At 40.3% G+C, this 18,568-nt stretch overlaps 1 protein-coding gene across 3 annotated transcripts in view; it reads right to left on the reverse strand.

Annotated features, from left to right (window-relative positions):
- The window catches only part of LOC120895634, a 38,038-nt gene that overhangs the window by 6,477 nt on the left and 12,993 nt on the right, over window positions 1-18,568 (reverse strand). For 2 of the 3 annotated variants that reach the window (XR_005738363.1, XR_005738364.1), the window contains one exon: window positions 11,322-11,488. The exons of the other annotated variant lie outside the window; for it this stretch is intronic. The gene's annotated coding sequence lies outside the window, so the exon portion shown is untranslated. Of the gene's footprint in view, window positions 1-11,321; window positions 11,489-18,568 lie in introns of those variants that run through there. 3 annotated transcript variants of the gene reach the window in all.

Here is an 18,568-nt window from a genome sequence, read left to right on the forward strand (position 1 = left end):
CAATACCAACCACTAGTATGAGTTACAGCTTAGCCTCTCCCAACCGGAATCGTTTTCCATTTACTCTGCCCTTTATTCGTCTTGATTCCATTCTCACCGGTCCATGAGATAGTACATTAAAAGCATCATGCCTTTTTTCCTTCACAGGAACTTTATTTCTACGCATTCCACTAGCGAGGAGTTTTAAATTGATTTTCGTCTGGCGTAACGAAATCATCAATAAAACGCTACATACCAATTGCGCACCAGCGAACGCGTACACTCCCTCATACGATTGTTTTCCGCCAACAAAACCACGACCAATAAGATACACGCGCGTCTCTCAGGCTACAGTACAAATGGGTTTTCCCCTGCCAATAAAAAAGGCGAAAGGAACCAGGAAGCACGACAGACACGCACCGAGGCGTCACTGAAGCGAAATAAGGACACGTGACAGGAGTACAACACTTGCGAGCGAAGATATTACACCGATCTGTAAGTGTGCAAAGGGATTTCGTTTCCATCGCTATGATAACACCATACATGAGTTTCAAGTGCTTGGAAACACTCAGAGCTACCATAAGCGTTTCTTAGGCATACCCAAAATGCTTGAGAATTCTGGTGTGCTGGTATTCAAAAAAGGTGAAGGATATTGCGTCGATTTAGAACACTGTGTGAGTAGATTTGCTTCTATCTGATATGTACCCTACACTTTTCCTCTTTGATTTGGGAATCTCATTGCAATGCATGTATTCCAGGTAACTTACCCAAACAAACCAACAATTTCCAAAATTTCACTCGTTTTTAAAAAGAAACATCTGATACCTGAGACGGATGAATTCAAGACAAAACGCCTCGTTTTTTCTATGCAATCGATTCGCAACAGCATTTTTATAACGAAGCCACCATTTTACACTGAACAGTCAAGAGAAATATATTTCCCAAGACCTAATAAATTTGCAATAGACAATGTTTTGCGAAGCAACATTTCCGGAACTGATGGCAATGTGTCGTACGTGAGTTGCTTAGTTGAGTAGCTGTGAGCAATCGTGCGAAGCTCAAGCGAACGTGTAACGTTTGGCGGTGGATCTTCTTATGAATATAGCGGCTTTCATAAATTATCGTCAAACCTTCCCGACACCATCATCAATCACAAACCTGAAGGGTATGAAACTCTTTCACAATACACTTACACTGTTACTTCTGCCGCATGGGACTTTGCTTGTACCATTTACATGAACCATTTCATTTATTAATCATGTCATGTTCTACCTACAAACAGCGGACACTTTTATGTTACATACACTCCGCCAATCGATAAGTGAATTAAACTAATGCTTCAAGCATTTGTCATCCGCTTCACATAAAGAACGCAGAGCCGCAACTCACGTTTATCACTAAACGTCATGAATAAGACGACTGTGGCGGAACATATCTGCATACAATACATAAGAAAAGTAAACACCTACTTGACCCTTATTATCACAGTGCTGTTCTATTAATCCAAATCTATACCTCAACGATAACTCCGACAACCACACAATCGTCTTTCGCTACTTACGAAATCCACATGGCCACTCACGTTTGAAACAAAATACTTGTGCGGTATAACTCACGTGACCAGCAGGCCCGGAAGTGGCTGCAGCTCGAAAATTAATTGCAATTGAATGATACACTACCTCGTCTAGGCTGCAATGGACCAGTAATTCAAAATAGAGTACACAGAAAAACACCGCAACCATGTCGACGAATATCTACGGATTCCTACGATTGGCACCCAAACAGGAGGATATTAGCATACAACATGCACCGTGAGCCAACTCGTTTTCTCTCCATTGCTGGCTGAGTACATTCCATCCTAACCCAATCTCCAGCAACCAGACAGGTGCTGATCTCGTAAGCCTACAGTCACTTCCCGATTAGCAGGTATCGCTTCCATTGCCTCACAACATCCATCATCCGCATTTCGCTTGTGCAAGAGAACCCGTCCCTAAGCCACACATCGAGCAAGCGTTTTCCGAAAGTAGTTCCATGGAAATTCCTTGCAGTTCCATCGGTCTACCAGTACATCATTCCAGAGCAACGCGAAAAAGCTGTTCGCTATCGACATTCGAGCATCTCGGATGCGTTGATACCGTACCAATCGTCTATCAACTACCAACAGTTCCGTGGTTCAACCAACGTTTACTTCATCTGTGATTTATTGCAAAACAGCAGCCAACATACGGTGTTACGAGATGTGCATCCGTTGCTTATCGGATCGAATATTGGTAACGTACTGGACCAAGGTTAGGAATAGCTGCTACTGACTCTTTTTTAATCTCCCTTTCCAAAGCTTTTTTATCGCTTCATTTTGCAAATTTTCCTTACTCTTCTGCAAACGAGCACATGCAGATTTTCACACCCAATGCTCGCGTTTACATGCCAAAGGTCTTTTCACGGAAGGCCGATACAGTTCATTTCGCTGCGAAGGTGCAAACGAAGCAATAACAGCATATGCTCGCAACCCCACGACCTCTTTCTGCAAACCAACGGTTCACGTTCGCTAACGATGCTTATCATGCAGTTTATCTTCACTCTATGTAACAAGGTGCATCGAAGCTGAGATTTTGCTTACATTTTTCATCAATACTGCATCGATAACAAAGGAAAATCCTGTTATCTTATCCATTCTGCTCGCATAGCTGGAATGCTAGGTTGATACATCCCATGCAAAAAGTGCAAAATATCACAAGATTTGTGAAGCGCTTCATTTGACTTCTGCCATGCAAACCGCTAACGCTGCTAAAGTTTCCTCGTTTGCCAAAGTATCTTAGTTCGTGGTATATCCATTTTTGGGTACACGATAAAAACGCTAATTCAATTATTATACATCTCATACAAAAAGCCACGGTTTCTCCAAAGCAACCCCTGTAACCCTACCAAACTAAACGATAATGTTTATGCCACCTTTATATACTCTTTGACAAACAATTGTACCACGAGAGGAAGCGAGACTAACGAGCGCATATCACAATCCCATTCTTTCAACCAACAGGCCTCAGAATTGGGTCATTATTGTCAACACCTTGTTAGCTAATTGCTTAATGCTGCAAAACTATTTGTAGCTAATATAGTTTAAAAATATTAAATATATATTTCACACCACACATATTCCAGATCCACTTGTATACCATACCATCTTTAGTTTTCTTCCTTGCTTCCTCATTCATGAAGCTGCTAAAAGCATTAATAATGTTTTACATTTCTTTCGAGCGAAATGTCTCTTTACATGCATGATACTCTCACACACCTTGGGAAATCATACTAAAACCTTCCAAAATATTAATCTCGACCCTTTGTTGACTTGCTATGCAAATAAAAGACATTACTTAGCCTCGTGTTGCACTCCCGCAACGTCCAAAACAATCCCGGAGGCAGCAGAAATACATTTCAGCCCAAATAAACAAATATTCCTCTGAGACAAGGCGACTCTTGTCTTGACAAATAAATTCACCTGTCCTTTCTTCGTCCAAGTTACAAATGGACATATCGCTATTACCAGTGCCCAAGAAAAAACACATTCATTTTCTCCAGAATCCTGCTCAAATCCAAATAAGACCCATGCTCTGGCCCCAAATATCGGAAGTGTGCTGGATTACCTACTGTAACACGCAAAAGAAATTGTCAAATACTTCCCGCTTCGCAACGCTTCATTGCACGGGGATATTGGTGGTCGTGCAACCTGCTACGTCACATATTGAAAATTGATCGACAGCAAACAAGCAAAAGAACCAAACTCAATTCCATCGATCGAGGCTTACTTGCTCCCATGGGGCCACTGTATTTGGATGTGAGAGCTATTATCATCTTTCAGCTTCACTTTTCATTCTCCTGCAGACGTTCTGAGGATAAAGCTTTCTAAGCCAAGCCGGGAGACGGTTGTAATGTAGCCTACATTCAATCGGCCATAGCTGTCCCCTTCTTGTCATCAATTCACTCGTTTGCTTTTGCTGACGAAGCAGTTTGAAGAAATTTGAATTCTCCGGAGGGGTGACAGTGGCTTGTTTTTCTTTCCTTGCGCTTGTAACATTTCTTGGTTGGAAAAATCTCTTTCTGTTCCCAAAACTGTATTTCTTGACTTTTCTCGGGTTTCCTTTACTCTTCCAGTTTATTCAGTGTTCGAAAGCAGTAATCCGTATGGCCTTTCGACTGAAATTTTCTTTCTTTCACGCGGAATTTCCTTTCCGAAGAAGTTGTTGAACAATTTTCGTCTGGTGCGCACATTTTCCACTACCTTGCCGTTCACATTTTTCACATAACAACCAACGTGGGGTGTGTCTGTGTAATTTTTTTCTTTTTTGCTCCACTTACTTTGTACTTGCCTTTTTTTCTCTATAGCTCGATAGGCGCAACCATCCCACACAAGGAAAATAATGCAACGGATGCATGCCGCTAACAGTAGAAGGGAAAGTTTTCACATAATTTGACTTAATTACGTCCGCGTTCACCAGCCGTTTCAGCCTTCTATCGTAGTTCATATTTACTTGTGAGTCACGGCATTTAGGTTATTCGAAAGTGTCTCATTCTGCAAGGAAGATTCTCTTAGACCGAACTTACCAACCCACTCGAAGAATACACACCAAGACTCTAAAGTGCTATTCAAAAGTGTATTACAATTCACACAATAAACATGTGATTCAAACCATCTCTCTCATTTCACAGACATTTTGTTTGCTACCTCCATAAACATACAACCAACAACACAAAATAAAATTATCCCATTATTTACTGCTAACGTACTTGCCAACGATCAACAAATTCTCTTCTTCAAACTACCGATAAACAAACTAACTAAAAATCTCTTCCAGTCAGCCGGATTCTTTAAAACTTCTCACGACGACAGCTGGCGACTTTTCATTGCCATCGAGGGCGTCAAATTTTCAGCTTAACGCGTTTACTTTCGCCATCATCAGCCATCATCATCATCATCATCTTCTTCATTACCATTGCCACTGCTTAAACTCGCTGGCCTTTTCTTTTCGCTTCGTCAGCAATAGCACTGGATCCAAGGAAGAGGTTCAGTTTTACCATAACGACCGGTAATTTGAGACCGGTTTGCAATGCTCATTAACGCCAGCCAGTCGCACTGACTGCCAATGTTGATGGAAGTCCCATGGGACAAGACCAACCACTGCTTTCTTCTTTTCCTCATCGATTCCCGCGTGAGTCCCGTTTCCAAACGACAGCAAACACACAAATTGTCAACCCAAACTGGTTCACCAATTTATCCAGGTTCCTGGTTTGTACACACGATGCATAAAGTGAACTGTAACAGCCTAGCAGAGAATGTGAGAATGTTTTGATGACGAAGGATGCTTCCTTCGAATTCAAATAAAAGATTTTGTTTACACATAGGGTGCAGCGAACGACCACCAAACAAAAAGCGTTCATGTGAGAATACCTACTTCAGGAAGTAATTTGACACATCCACCTCAAGACACCAGTTTCATTTCTCTTCCCATGACATTCTGAAGACACCTCCCTATTAAGAGATCACCAACAGCTAATATCTTGCTTCGGTCGTTTTTTGATGAGATTGTTAAGCCACTGGGACCTCTCCGCACACAAATTCTCTAAAAAGCGACACAAGGCACAAGGCCAAGATCAAACAGTTTCACACGTACAGCTGCGGATAAGATTTCCACCTGGAAGTACGACGCACGTTCAACGCCGAAACTTGATGCCATGGGACCTCAAAGGAACACACGTTACTTCGCGGAACACGACCTTTCCCCCTGCCAATTATTGGCTGTGCTGTACTAGATCAGGCTTTTCGTCGAGCTTATTCCATCAAGCGTGTGTTCCATCACAGATTCATTAGCGCGCGTGCAAGAAGCCTCGGCAAACACGACGAATCCTCAACGTTATGAAGCAATAAACATCCTGCAGAGTTTCAGGATGTGGAAAGTCTTTTGCAAGGATTTTCTTGTCCGTGTTGTAGCGCGACAGTTTCCATTCACGCTTCAATCATCAAGGGAGAAAATCACCTTCCCTCGCTCATATGTCTTATCCTTAACATCATTTTTTATGTCCTCTGTCTCGCGCTGGAGCAATTTCTTTTCGAAACCAAGTTATCCATTAACGTTCTCGTATCATGTGCAAAAGCTCGTTCTGTTTCGCAGTGGTTAATAAATAATTCCTCTCTGTCACAACAACAACCGCAGCAGGAAGAACAAATCGCCATGCGTTACGTGAATCTGTTACATTTCCCTTTAGGGACATGTAATTTTGTTTCTACATGTGGCAACTGTTGCACAATGTTTTCAATATTGTCATATTTCTCAAAAATTTTGTGTTTTTGCTGGTTTAGAGAGTGCAGTGTGTCTAAAACTTTTTAGGCCGTTTGATATGATTTTGATTGATTGCTCCCAAGGCAAACTCATCACAAGATTTAATATGCATCAAAATGTTATCAGAAGAAAAAGAAGAAGAGCTCCTAATAATTCAATGCGCATAAATTACGCCACACTTTCTATACGCAACACTTCCATCCCATGTCGTCCATGGAAATAACTTTTTCAGGTGGATCATCATCAATTTTGATTTGCTTTACCGTAACGCTTCCGCCCGATTATATGGGCAATAATATTCAATTTCCATTCTTTCTTAAGCTTATAAACATGCAACCAAATTAAATTCACTTTCTTTTTTTTCAATTATATTTCAATGAACGGAAAGTCAAGGATACGAGCAATACATCCTTACGTAGAGTATAACGCTTCATATACTTTGAAAACGATTCCTAGAACTTTGTGGGCTAAGCTTCGTAGCATCTACCACAAGAACAACCCCGAGAGTGAAAAATGTCACCTATTAGGACCAACACATATTACTACACACCCCCTGAAACACGAAAAGGAAAAATGTGTTCTCAAAATATGACCTACGTGGGGGATTCTACGCACACCCTTCCCCCGAGCCGCAATGATAGTATGTGAGGAAATGTTTGAAAGGACGAAAAATATTGCAGAGCGTTCCCACAGACAGTAGCCATCATATCGCCCATCAAGCAGGAACGAAAGGCACACTACCGAGCAGCAGGGAATAATTCATTGAATTTGCCACAGCTTCGTTCTCCATGGACCATTATTTGTTGACTGTAGCGTAAAGCTTTAATGTCGGCCACATCACCATCCCGGCGGTTGCCAGGGTGTCAGAGGTTTCCAGGCCACAGTTTGGGGGAAAATGGTTTAACAGTTTCACCACAGGGAAGCGCGCATGCTGCTGCTGCAACGTGTTGCAACTACCGTTTTTCTCCATTTTCTTCTGAAGTCATATGGGACCATTTTTGTGCTCCCGTTTTTGTTGCAATGTTTGGCTGCATAAGCAAATAATAATGCCAACAGTTTATTTAACAATAGCATCTCTTTATTACCACGAAGGTATCCTCTAAAAAAGCGATACAGTAACGCACAGCAGCATGTCCGCTACAATTCTCGGCTATACACGAACGTGCAACAACAAAAAACAAAACAGCAACGATTCCTGAGGTGAAGCAACAACGTTTTAATATTATAGCACAATAATGCTGGCTATAAATTGACACTGCATGCCAACGGTGGCCGGCGCAAAAATGAAAGGGCTTGACTTTATGACAAAAACACCGCACACCAACAGGCGAAATGGGTTCAATATGCGGTGGAAATGAGATACAACGTACAGCTCCGCAAAATCAACTTTGGCACACGACACGGTTTGGGTTTTATTATTCGGCCATTCCAGTCGTTTGTTATTTTGACTCCCCACTGTACACCCTTCGCCATTTCTATCCTTAGCGCAAGGACACGGAAGGAAGTTCCTCACAAAGGAATGTTTTTCTTGGTGTTGTTGCAAATTTTATCACCAGTGGAAAGCATTTGCTGGTAGTTGTTATGGTACAGTCGTCTCTGGCTTCACTGTATGCAAGGATCTTACAGTTGAACGACTAACGACTCATTCGAGCCATTCTCCTAAGATAGAACACAACAGAAATCCTCCAACATCCAGCACCAAAACACTGCAACAAGGATCATCTCTACATTCGCTTATGTTCTTCTGTCCGACCTTTGCTCCACTGCCGGATTGAATGAAGCCCCGCTGCCAACTGTGAAAAGTCGGAAAATGTCCATTTTCACAGCACGTTGAGCACGATTGTTTCGTTATTTTAAAGTCACAAAGCTGACCCGTTTACCACCCATCGCTTCCAACCTTGCCGCAAGCCAACCAGCACGGGTGACTGCAACGACACATTCCCAAAGTGCAAAGCAAAACAAAAACAGTAATGCACAATGGCAAGATGCACCACACATGCCAGAGACCGGGTGTCCATGTGCAACAGCAGCAATTTTACGCTTCTTGCAGTTCCATTCGCCCTATCCTAGTCTTCGACCGGATGGTATGTGTATAGTTTGACCTGTCCGAGCCTGTCAGCCGAAACATAAATTATGTTATTTCACACACAAAAGCCGGCGCTATTTCGCTACGCGTTCACTACGCCTGCAGGAGGCCAGAGGCGCTAATTGGCGCAGGAAAAGTTTGCGGACTACTTTAATTGTTACTGCTGACCTGCTGTTCTATCGGTGACCCGGTACCGTGGGGACATTCTTCACAGCGTTTGCTGTATGTGCTTTATGGCATGATCAACCCAACCTTTCTCCGGGGAGTATTGACACGTAAAGGGAGAAAAATATCCTGGATAGAACTTTTAAGAGGATTAATTTTTGAGCCAAAAGCGTGTCCCTGATGCAAGGAACCGTGCTGTGGTTGATCAATCGATGACAATTAATTTGATCATTATGTTCTGATACAACAGGGTTGCCGACCCTCCTTTTCGGTCTGGATGCAGTCTCTATGTGTAATGATGCAGTTCATTTCTCCCGAAACGAATTTGATGCTGAGCGCAGCTGCCGTTGGAATCCCTTAATTTATGTACTTTGGATAAAATGTTTTCTTCCTGTTTATGGAGCGTTGCGATCACCACAGCATAGAGTTTACACAAATTATTCAACTCATCTATAAAAGAGCTAAAACCATAGCCTCAAAATAAAAATCAACATTTTGCCCACTGCTCAAACAGAACTGATGTTGGGCTAATTATCTTTGTTCTAATACTTTTCATACAAATTGAACTGTATAACATCACTCTCTGCAAGTTTCTGCTCTGAGGTTATGCATCTTTTAGGAACCATTAAGACCTTTAAAACATCATGATTAAACACACGAATAATGCTATAAAAATCACAATAAATGCAACAGTTTTAAATACACTTCTTCTTTACTTTCCATTGCACAGTAAATATTCTGGACGACAACCAAGATGAATCAACAAACAACGAATTCCTTTACCCATGAATGTCTATCTTGCTTATTCAGTCAGAGCGTATCTAATGTTAACCTCAAAAGCATCTCCACTTGTCTGTCGGTTGCAAGTCAAGCGTATTTTGAAAGATGACCTCCACCTTCTCCTACAAAACCGAGAGCAAACTATTTGTTTTAGGAGGTTAGGTAGACGATTAAACGATTTTGCTTCCGCCTTCTAACATCGTGTACAAACCGTTGTTCGATACTTATTGGAAGGCCAACCTCTCGCCACAACCTTCTCACAAACCAGTTATTTGTTATCACAAATCCACATCACGAATGAACCTACATCGTGGGTTGTGGTAGACTTCTTGTTCTCAAACATCGGCTCAAGAGTGAACAAATGAATCGAAACGAACCGAATCGAAGCAATTTGATGGTGCTGGTGCCATGCTTCACATGTCAAGAATGTACGACTAATGAATAATTTCGTTTATCAAGTGGAATCAAGCGTACATTGGACTGAAAATCCAATTTTATGCTTTTGGAGAAATTTGTGCAGTTGTTTATGGAAGAGATCCTTAATGAAGTGGTTTTAAATTTGAATTATTTGTATGGCGACGATATGGTGAGTTGATTAAACATACGTGTCAATCGACAACAGTTTGTTCGATATTTTTTAGTTGACATTCGATTTTGAATTCAAAATTTATTATTATTTTTACTAGCTATTTATTTAACATTTACTAACGCAATTACGCAATAAATAAAATATATACTGCATTAGTACTTTTAAATGTTTGTTATTTACTTTCTTCATAATCTAATTTTAAAAATAATAACTAGCTACCAATTGATTCTTTCAGAGCCATGTTTAATATGTAAAGAAACGGATAAATCCTGAAAAAAAAACCTATATTACGATTCATTCATTAGCGAGAACTGATAACAAAATGGATACCCTAGTATTGGTCGGTGGCATCAAAGATGAGATTCAAATATGGGAGAGACAGTATTATTCGTATTTGCAACTGATGAATTCATTCTTTGGAATGTTGTTTATCTGTTTTTTTATTCTCCACCATAAGCATGACTACACTCAAAACGATGCTATAAGCCTCATTAACGTTATCTTGGATTTTTGCGCATGCAAACTTGGCATAACAAAATGTCAGCAATGTGCTTAGCACTTAATCCTTGAATTATAAGCCTTGACAAATGAATTGTTTTGCAAAATTGCATCGCATTTACATCGAAACAATCATGAAATAGAATGAATATATTTCACGAAAAAAAAGGTTTTCTACTCGAGGCATTCGTTGAATGGCCGTGTTAATCCATGAATTTATCATTGTCTAGGATTGTTTGGCACAGGATGATAACAAACGTAAAATGATGCAAATATATTTGAGCACTTTCCTGTTATATGAATGCACTTAGATAAAGGGGATTTAATGAAAACAGATAGTAACGAATTTATATCATTGCATTAAAATTCTGTTTTGATCCATCAAAGCCGCTAAAGCCGAAATCTCTGTAGCAAAAACAAAATGGTTTTGCGTTGCAATTTCGTGAACACAATCTGAACAAAACAGACAAAACACTTCGACTGGGATGGTGCAAATTATGTTTTTTCCAAAAATGTCGAGGATGATACCATGCCCCTGCGTAATGGACATCGTTATTCAACAGATAATTAAGTGACTTTGCTTTCTTTGCTGCTTCAACGTGGAGAGTGGACTATTTTTTATTTCAATTTTACGAAACAGAATCATTATTTTTCGCTGAGTTTTGGTTAGCTAATGTATCTCCAAATCCAAATTTAGGAGGGACAAACAGATTTATTATATGTTTTATACGCCTTTCATACACATAAACTAATATTTTTTTCATACTTACTTTCTTGATGTAACTTACTAGATTGGACTTACTTTCTAGATGTTAAGATTTACTTACTCAAAATGTCATAAAGATAACGTTAAAGTTCGGATATTTTTAGATAAAAAGTGTTTTGATTCTGCTTCAGATTTATTCAAAATACCACATTAAATTTCATTTTATTAACAGTTATGCTTATCTTTTCCAATAATAGCTATCACAGAACATTACTATCACAAAATACCGTAAAAAAGTCCTTTGTTCTGTCGCAACATTATTCCACATCGATAAAGTGATTATGATGATCAGTCTGTAAATAAATATAAATGATAAAAAATTATTGTTCATTTGTATAAAATAATGTTGCTGAAAAGCGTATTTGTAACTTTTATAATAATTTCGAGCCGATTTTATTCAGTAAAGCTTAGCCAAATTTCAACAAACAGGTCAACATTTCGGTGCTCCATTTATTACATTATTCAAGTCCCACAACACAAAAAAGAACAAGCTGAACAAGTGTCTATTGAATTGACTCTTTATTATCTTCCTCTTCCTTTCATTCCAGGGTTTGTTTCAGCCTGCTTTTTTCTCAGAAATAAAATCTGAAAGTAAAACATCAAAAGCACCACATCTTCCTTAATCACCCCCGGCAAAAGATAATTTGTGCTGCTCGACTAAATGCTTTCAAGTGCACTGATGCGCAATGTCGTAGCGACACCTTTTGCATTGTGCCGTGACGGTAGACGAGCATAGTTCGCTATGTTGAAAGCGACACCTCCCAGACACGAACGTTCTAATAATGCGGTACTATGGGGTGACAAAAAATACATCATAATTCTTCACGAGCACAAGGGATGTGTTGCGGTTTATACCAACGACTATCATGACAAAATACTTCTTTGTCGAATGTTAGTAAATTAAGAACCGTACGGATTGCTCTTACAATGAAGGTCGGCAGTGTTCGTCCAACTGAAAATTATAAGAAGAATCTTTATTTTTATCACAAATGAATACGCTCGAATAAAAATGAAAAGATCATTCAACCAAAGGTTATATCTTTCTTCACAATGAAGCTCTTGTTGGCTTAGGTTTGTAACAAAGCTTTATACTTAATTGCTATATCATTACTAGGATGTGGACATGTTTTTTTCTGTTGGATTTCCAACAGTAAGTATAAAATTACTAAATTTTATGTTAAAATAGCTGTTAAAAAATAAATGTTCGTTCAGGTTGAAATAAAGCAATAGAATAAACTAAATAACACGGAATTATTCTCTATCAATCATAAATAAATCAGGGGTACTTGTTTTGATACTCATTGTTGCATTTTTGGCAATATTATTCCAAATTGACCACAACTTGTCATACATCAGAAGCATAGTGCAAATTAGTCGCTACCATCGTACCCTCGAATATTCAGTTTGTGAATTCTATCACTTTTGCGGTCTGACAAACACCCATAAACAACATAGATATAAAACATCGCTCAGATGTTCACTAAAACATTCATGCTTGACTTATAGAAGCATCCGTACAGCTCTACAGTAAGAAACATAAAAACACAACAAATGGATACCATATCAAACGACACAGCATCGTTTCACGCTACCGTTGATTTTGACCCCATACCCCATATTCCATCATGCAACGTTCTCCTCCCTCGTTGAGATTATGTTACATTTGTTGAGATTTATGCTATCAAACGGATAATCGCATGAAACTTCAGTCGCTGACCATGCCAGTTACGACCTGTCATCGCTCCATTTTCCGCATCGTTCCTTTGTCAACGGTCAAACACGGGTCACCTTTTTTAGCTAAGTCTTCCCGCCCCGTTCGCTACGATCGGATGAAGTTTGATGGGAATCCATTTATATCATGTCAACGAAGCTATATAGACGACCAAACATGTATCATTGCAGGTATTATATTACCACGACCGCCATGGTTCTCAACACTTGCCCTTAGTATGGTTTGTGAAAAGAGGAAAACGTTATAAATCGGATGAGCTGCCATACAGTCAATGTTGAATGAGGTAAACGGGACACAAGCATACAACGATTCATAGAACATGAGCTTCCACCTTTCCATACTAAAAGACATCAAGCGGACATGAAGCATACCACGCATCAACGCGTATATTAAGCCGAGGGAAGTATACGGCCATCACGATTGTTATCGCAGCTCTTTCTTGCAACGTCCAAAATTGATGACCACCTTAATGGCCTCTTCCTTCAGTTGCGGACAAACAACATTCATTCCATTGCCACCTCTAGGATTCACACCACTCTACAGCACCGTCCAATCCATGCCAGACAGTAACGAAACGCTCCGCAAGAAGAACGCGATCACTTGATTGATTTAATAATTCCATCCCATACACAACCAACGTGGCCCCGCACTGTTTGGCCGTTTGTAGGCCTTCAGTTATGGAGCGAGGTTGACGAGCTCTTGTTCCTCGTCACGAGCGATGACAGATAGTTGACACACAAAATGTATTAATCTGATGAATAGATAAATTGCGTTGATAACGTTTGGGAAGCGTCACTGCAACACGGAAGCATTGAGAGTGCGCTTCAATGTAGAAATGGGATTATCAGTGACGAAATGCAACTAGTCTAAGGTTTGATGTAGGAATAAATTTTACATTGCCTTATCATAAATTTCCGAATTTATTGAAATTTACTTATTCCTAATCTTTCAATACCCCATCCCATCAACAACTTATGTCAATGCTACAAGCCCAATATAACTCCCCTGACTCAATGCTTTTTCGTAACATCAGTCAAACTAATTACCCTCCTGAAGTGCCACTCTGCTTTTGGCCTCTTGTTTGCGTCGCTTGGCATTACGAGGCGCTCGAAGTAGTTTGAAAAACAAAACACCCGTCACTGCTTCTATCGATAAAAATAGTACCTTTTGAAAAATACTTCGAGTCGTTCATATTTTGGGTCATTTGACGCTTTGGTCACTTAGCATCCTTAGCAGTATGCTTACCTTGTCCGTTCATGATACATTCACTATCACTCTCTCTTTCTCTTCAAACAAAACGAGCCAATGTTTGCTGCATCAATTGAAATAAAATGCATAGGCAAGCCCACTAGCGAGTGTGGAGATACAAGAGTTCCCAGGCGTGGCTTCAAGCTTATTGCATACCTTACCGACAAGTGGTCACTGCTGTCGAGTTTGCTTTGTCTATTAACCTTCATTAGCATTGAGGCATTTATTTGGAATTGTGGTGACATTGTTGCTCGACTGAAAAACTTCACAAAACGAGTTATACATGTGATGACCAATATTCCTTTGAATCATATACGATTAGTTTTCTTACTGATGATACGTATCAAGTTTTTTAACTGCCAAGATCACTCATATGATATCCTTTATTAAAGTCTTTTGCCAAATTGTATCTCACTACTACGTAAAACTACCGTTGATTAGACTAGAAACCAAACTCTAACGTTTCTCTGAGTACCATTTGTCATTCCTCTCCAGAAAATTCTTGTGGTGCTAGTACAATGCGGTTTCTGATCGATGTCTCACAGATCAATTCCACTGGTTTGCCTTGATTTTATTTCTGTTTCACTTTGGTGTCAGATTATCTCCAGTATTCTTCCACCGCATTCACCGCAAATCGCTACGTATTGAGACTCAATTCCGATGAGGAATCAGAGCGAAAGAGAGCGTAAAACATATTCATTGGTTGTCTTGTGCTACGACTTATTCAACTGCATACCTTTGTTCTGCATGCGGAAACGTGCACAATATCAGCCTTACCTTAGCACACAAAATGACACACGTTTTCGCGTGCTTTGCAGATGAATGGTAACATATCCGGTAGGTGCTAGTGGCGGGTCATAACCGAACCCGCAATTTCCACTCGATTTTACGGATCTCTCACACACCCACGGATATGAGTATTTCAAACAATGGAATAGGAAGGAACGGATTTCCTCTCACGATTAACCGGGACACATATTTTTAACCTTCAACGAGTTTGCGAGCAACCCTTTCTAAATTCCCGTTGAACACCAATGCAACGTTTGCCGGTTCGTGAGCGAATTGAGTAAGTTTATTTGCTGGTTTGGATTCACGTGCTTTCTACTCTCTCTTGATTTATTGAGTTCGTGACATCTCCAATGCACTAGATTTTTATTCATTACCTTAACACATCTTTTCTAAGCGACGACCATCGTATTTCCGACACAAGAAAAACAACTTTGACCATGCCATTACACTTCGGACGTCATTACGTATTTTTCTGCATCTTAAAACACCGTCCCTTCATTGATACTCGTTTATGTGGGTGTGAAATCTTGTTTCACGCGCCACCATCTAAACCGGTTTAGTTCATTCACCTTCATTCGAACAACCTGGAGTGTCAACAATCAATACAAAAAATAAAGTTGCTAATACATGCGTTTCACTTAAAAAAATACTAACTATTCAATGTTTCCTTACTCATTGAAGTGGACAACGAATTGATCTCTACTGCTTGGTTTTAAAAACGGATGGAATCCCTTCCTAGTGGCAATGCTATGATTGGCAAAAGAAAAAAACGCAACATAAGACCTTTCCGCAGGTGCTGGAACGTGAATCAATCGGACGCCAATTTGGAAACCTAACCGCAAACGTTCAAAAGCAATTTCCACAACAAAAGCATCCCGCAGGCTAGTTCAATATCGACCAGAACAGACAAAAAAACGAGAACAACTCTACAAATAACAAGACATCTTACATCACGATCGACCATCAAACGCCACCAGTCGCCTTGTTACACAAAGCACCACTCGGAACAGCAGTAACAATCGATAACAAAGCACTGAAAGAAATCCCGAACAAAGGTCCTCCAACTCAGGGAACGTTAATGCAGGGCAAATGGCTGATAAAGGATCTGTTGCTGTTGTGCCTGCACCCAAGAAAACGAAGCCTCGATGCTGTCGAAACCCTTGTTATATTCTTGTTCGAGTTGGCTTGCGTTGGGTAAGCAAGGATAAAGCACAAGGATCAAAGCACGTGAGGGCGGACAGATACCAGGCGGCGCTAAGGCTAAACGGTCTCGTACACGGAAAATGCACGCGTCCCTCTACTTCTCTAATATCTACAAACTCACATGTGTTCTACAGAGCATGCATGTAAACATTTCTTGTCCTTAGCACAGCGGGATGTATGATGATGCGACACAGCAGGTGTGTAAGCCCTCTTTTTATTATTTTGTACGCTTGTCTCGTTTATTCTTGCCTGGAAGGGAGCATTCGAATAGGCGTGCATCCCGAGACCTATCTCGAACGTCATATTCCTTTTCTAGACATTTTTTATGGCCTGTAGCGTTCGACGAAACCTTTTAAGGTCCTGAGCACCCACATCATGCTTAGGCTATCTTGTTTCCTTTCCCATCAGCTGTTAGATATTATCAATGGTTATCAATACTATTTCCATACATGAACCTGTAGCAACAGAAAGCCGCTGCCCACAAGATCTAAATATTTGTCGATATATTTGTTGTACATGTCAGTCAAAATGTAACTCCAAAAGCCATTATTTAACCCAGATCACATACAACATAACCAGCATCTCTCGATAAATCAATAAAAAAGAGGAACCTCAAAGACATCCCGTGATGCATTCTGCCGTGATGTCTAGAAACCAGCGAGACGTCCGAAATTCCTGACCGTCTCAACTCCACCCCAAAGCACTATAAAAAGTAATGACTTTTGCTCTAGCCATCACTCTTCATTCCCCACTCTGAAACTCTTATCCGTTGGTCACATTTTGCGGGATGCTCTTCCTGAAACAAAAACGCTCAAGTGTTCTAACCCGAGAGGAGAATACTACTCCCAAGTATCTGACCATCCGATGACATGCGTCTATCGACAAGCGGAACGAAACCCAAGTGCTCTTCTTTTGCATCGCAAACCGAAGGTCATGCACACGTTTAATGAATGAATCATGCGACATCCTTTTCAATCCCTATACTGGCCATTGTACACTCACACGCAAAGGATGGGATGACGGTCCTCCATGAACATAAATCATGCTCACGGCGGGAAAGTGACAGAGTACTACGGAATGCTAGTTCTTCCATCGAATATTCCTTTGCGACGATGCAGTTTCTGGTGCTGGTGCAGATTCATTGCGACTCGTTTATCATTTCGTATGGCAAGCATCTCACGCTCAAACCGAGGCAACGGAAGCGCACTTCCCATTCATCATTTCAACGGTCTCCGGTGAGTTGGGTTCAATTCTTGAAACACCTTGAACACTCTGCAATAAGCACTCGGATGGTACAAATTGTCACCGGAAACTGCAACTACCAGCAGTTCCACTCGATCTACCTGAGTGACCAATCTGTCATCATGCTTGAAGAGCTGCACTATCAAAATCGGAAGTTGTGTAACCGCAAGGTATTTCATCTCGATTCTTTAAAGACATAGGAATAACTTTGAAACAATATGAGGAATTTTGGAAATAATTTTGAAACAAGGTTGAACACAGCTATTTGCATTAGATTTCATGCATTTCATTTCAGTGTTTCGTCGAGGGTGGTCTAAAGAATCATCAAATAAGAAATAAAACCAAACTCATTGGCTACTCTCGTAAACACAATGTTTTATTGCTTTGTCCCCGAATGACTCTCGATGTAGACTTCAAGTTTGCGTTTCATCCATTCCATTCAATTACAGAACTCGTTTCTCATCACCAAAATGGTTCGATCTCTCTCAGACTCTCACATTCCTTCATTCGCTCACTCTTCATCTTCAATACAAACTGGTCAAAGAAACACGAAACATTCCACAAACGTAGACGACATGTAGCGCTCAGTTGGCTGTTTTGCTGGAATTTCTATCGAAGTCCTCAAACTTCTCCGCTCTTTTCCGGCTCTCTATGCATCGAGGGTCGCGTTTTGACAGCACAAAATTGATGTGGAATGTAAATCGTCGCTTAATTAGACAACACAACGCGAATTCTACGCCTAAACTAGCTCGGCAAGAATGTATTTTTTTCCTCTGCATCCATGACTGTTGCAAAATGCGATAAGATTTGAGCAAGAAACTCTGCCATAAGTTCAAGTCGTTTTGATTATAAGCAACTTAACACAATTTAACGAGGAGTTTCGACTCATGAAACTTTTTGAAATTTATTTTCTAGTTTCTGTCCGCTGTCCGATTCATTCATATCTGTGCATCGATTGACAACGCCATTACTTTCCAAACATTCTATCGTTCACTTGCAATCATCATACATTCTACTGCTACGATGTTATCTCCTCGAAAATCTTACCAAACCATTTGTCATTTCACGGCAAATGACGATGGATTTATAGCTTTTTAGCCCCAAAAACCCAACAGGAATTATCTACCACTTAAATATCACTTTCCTACAACACCCCAAC

This window comes from Anopheles arabiensis, chromosome 2 (genome assembly GCF_016920715.1).
Source record: "Anopheles arabiensis isolate DONGOLA chromosome 2, AaraD3, whole genome shotgun sequence".
NCBI classification, from domain to species: Eukaryota; Metazoa; Arthropoda; class Insecta; order Diptera; family Culicidae; genus Anopheles; species Anopheles arabiensis.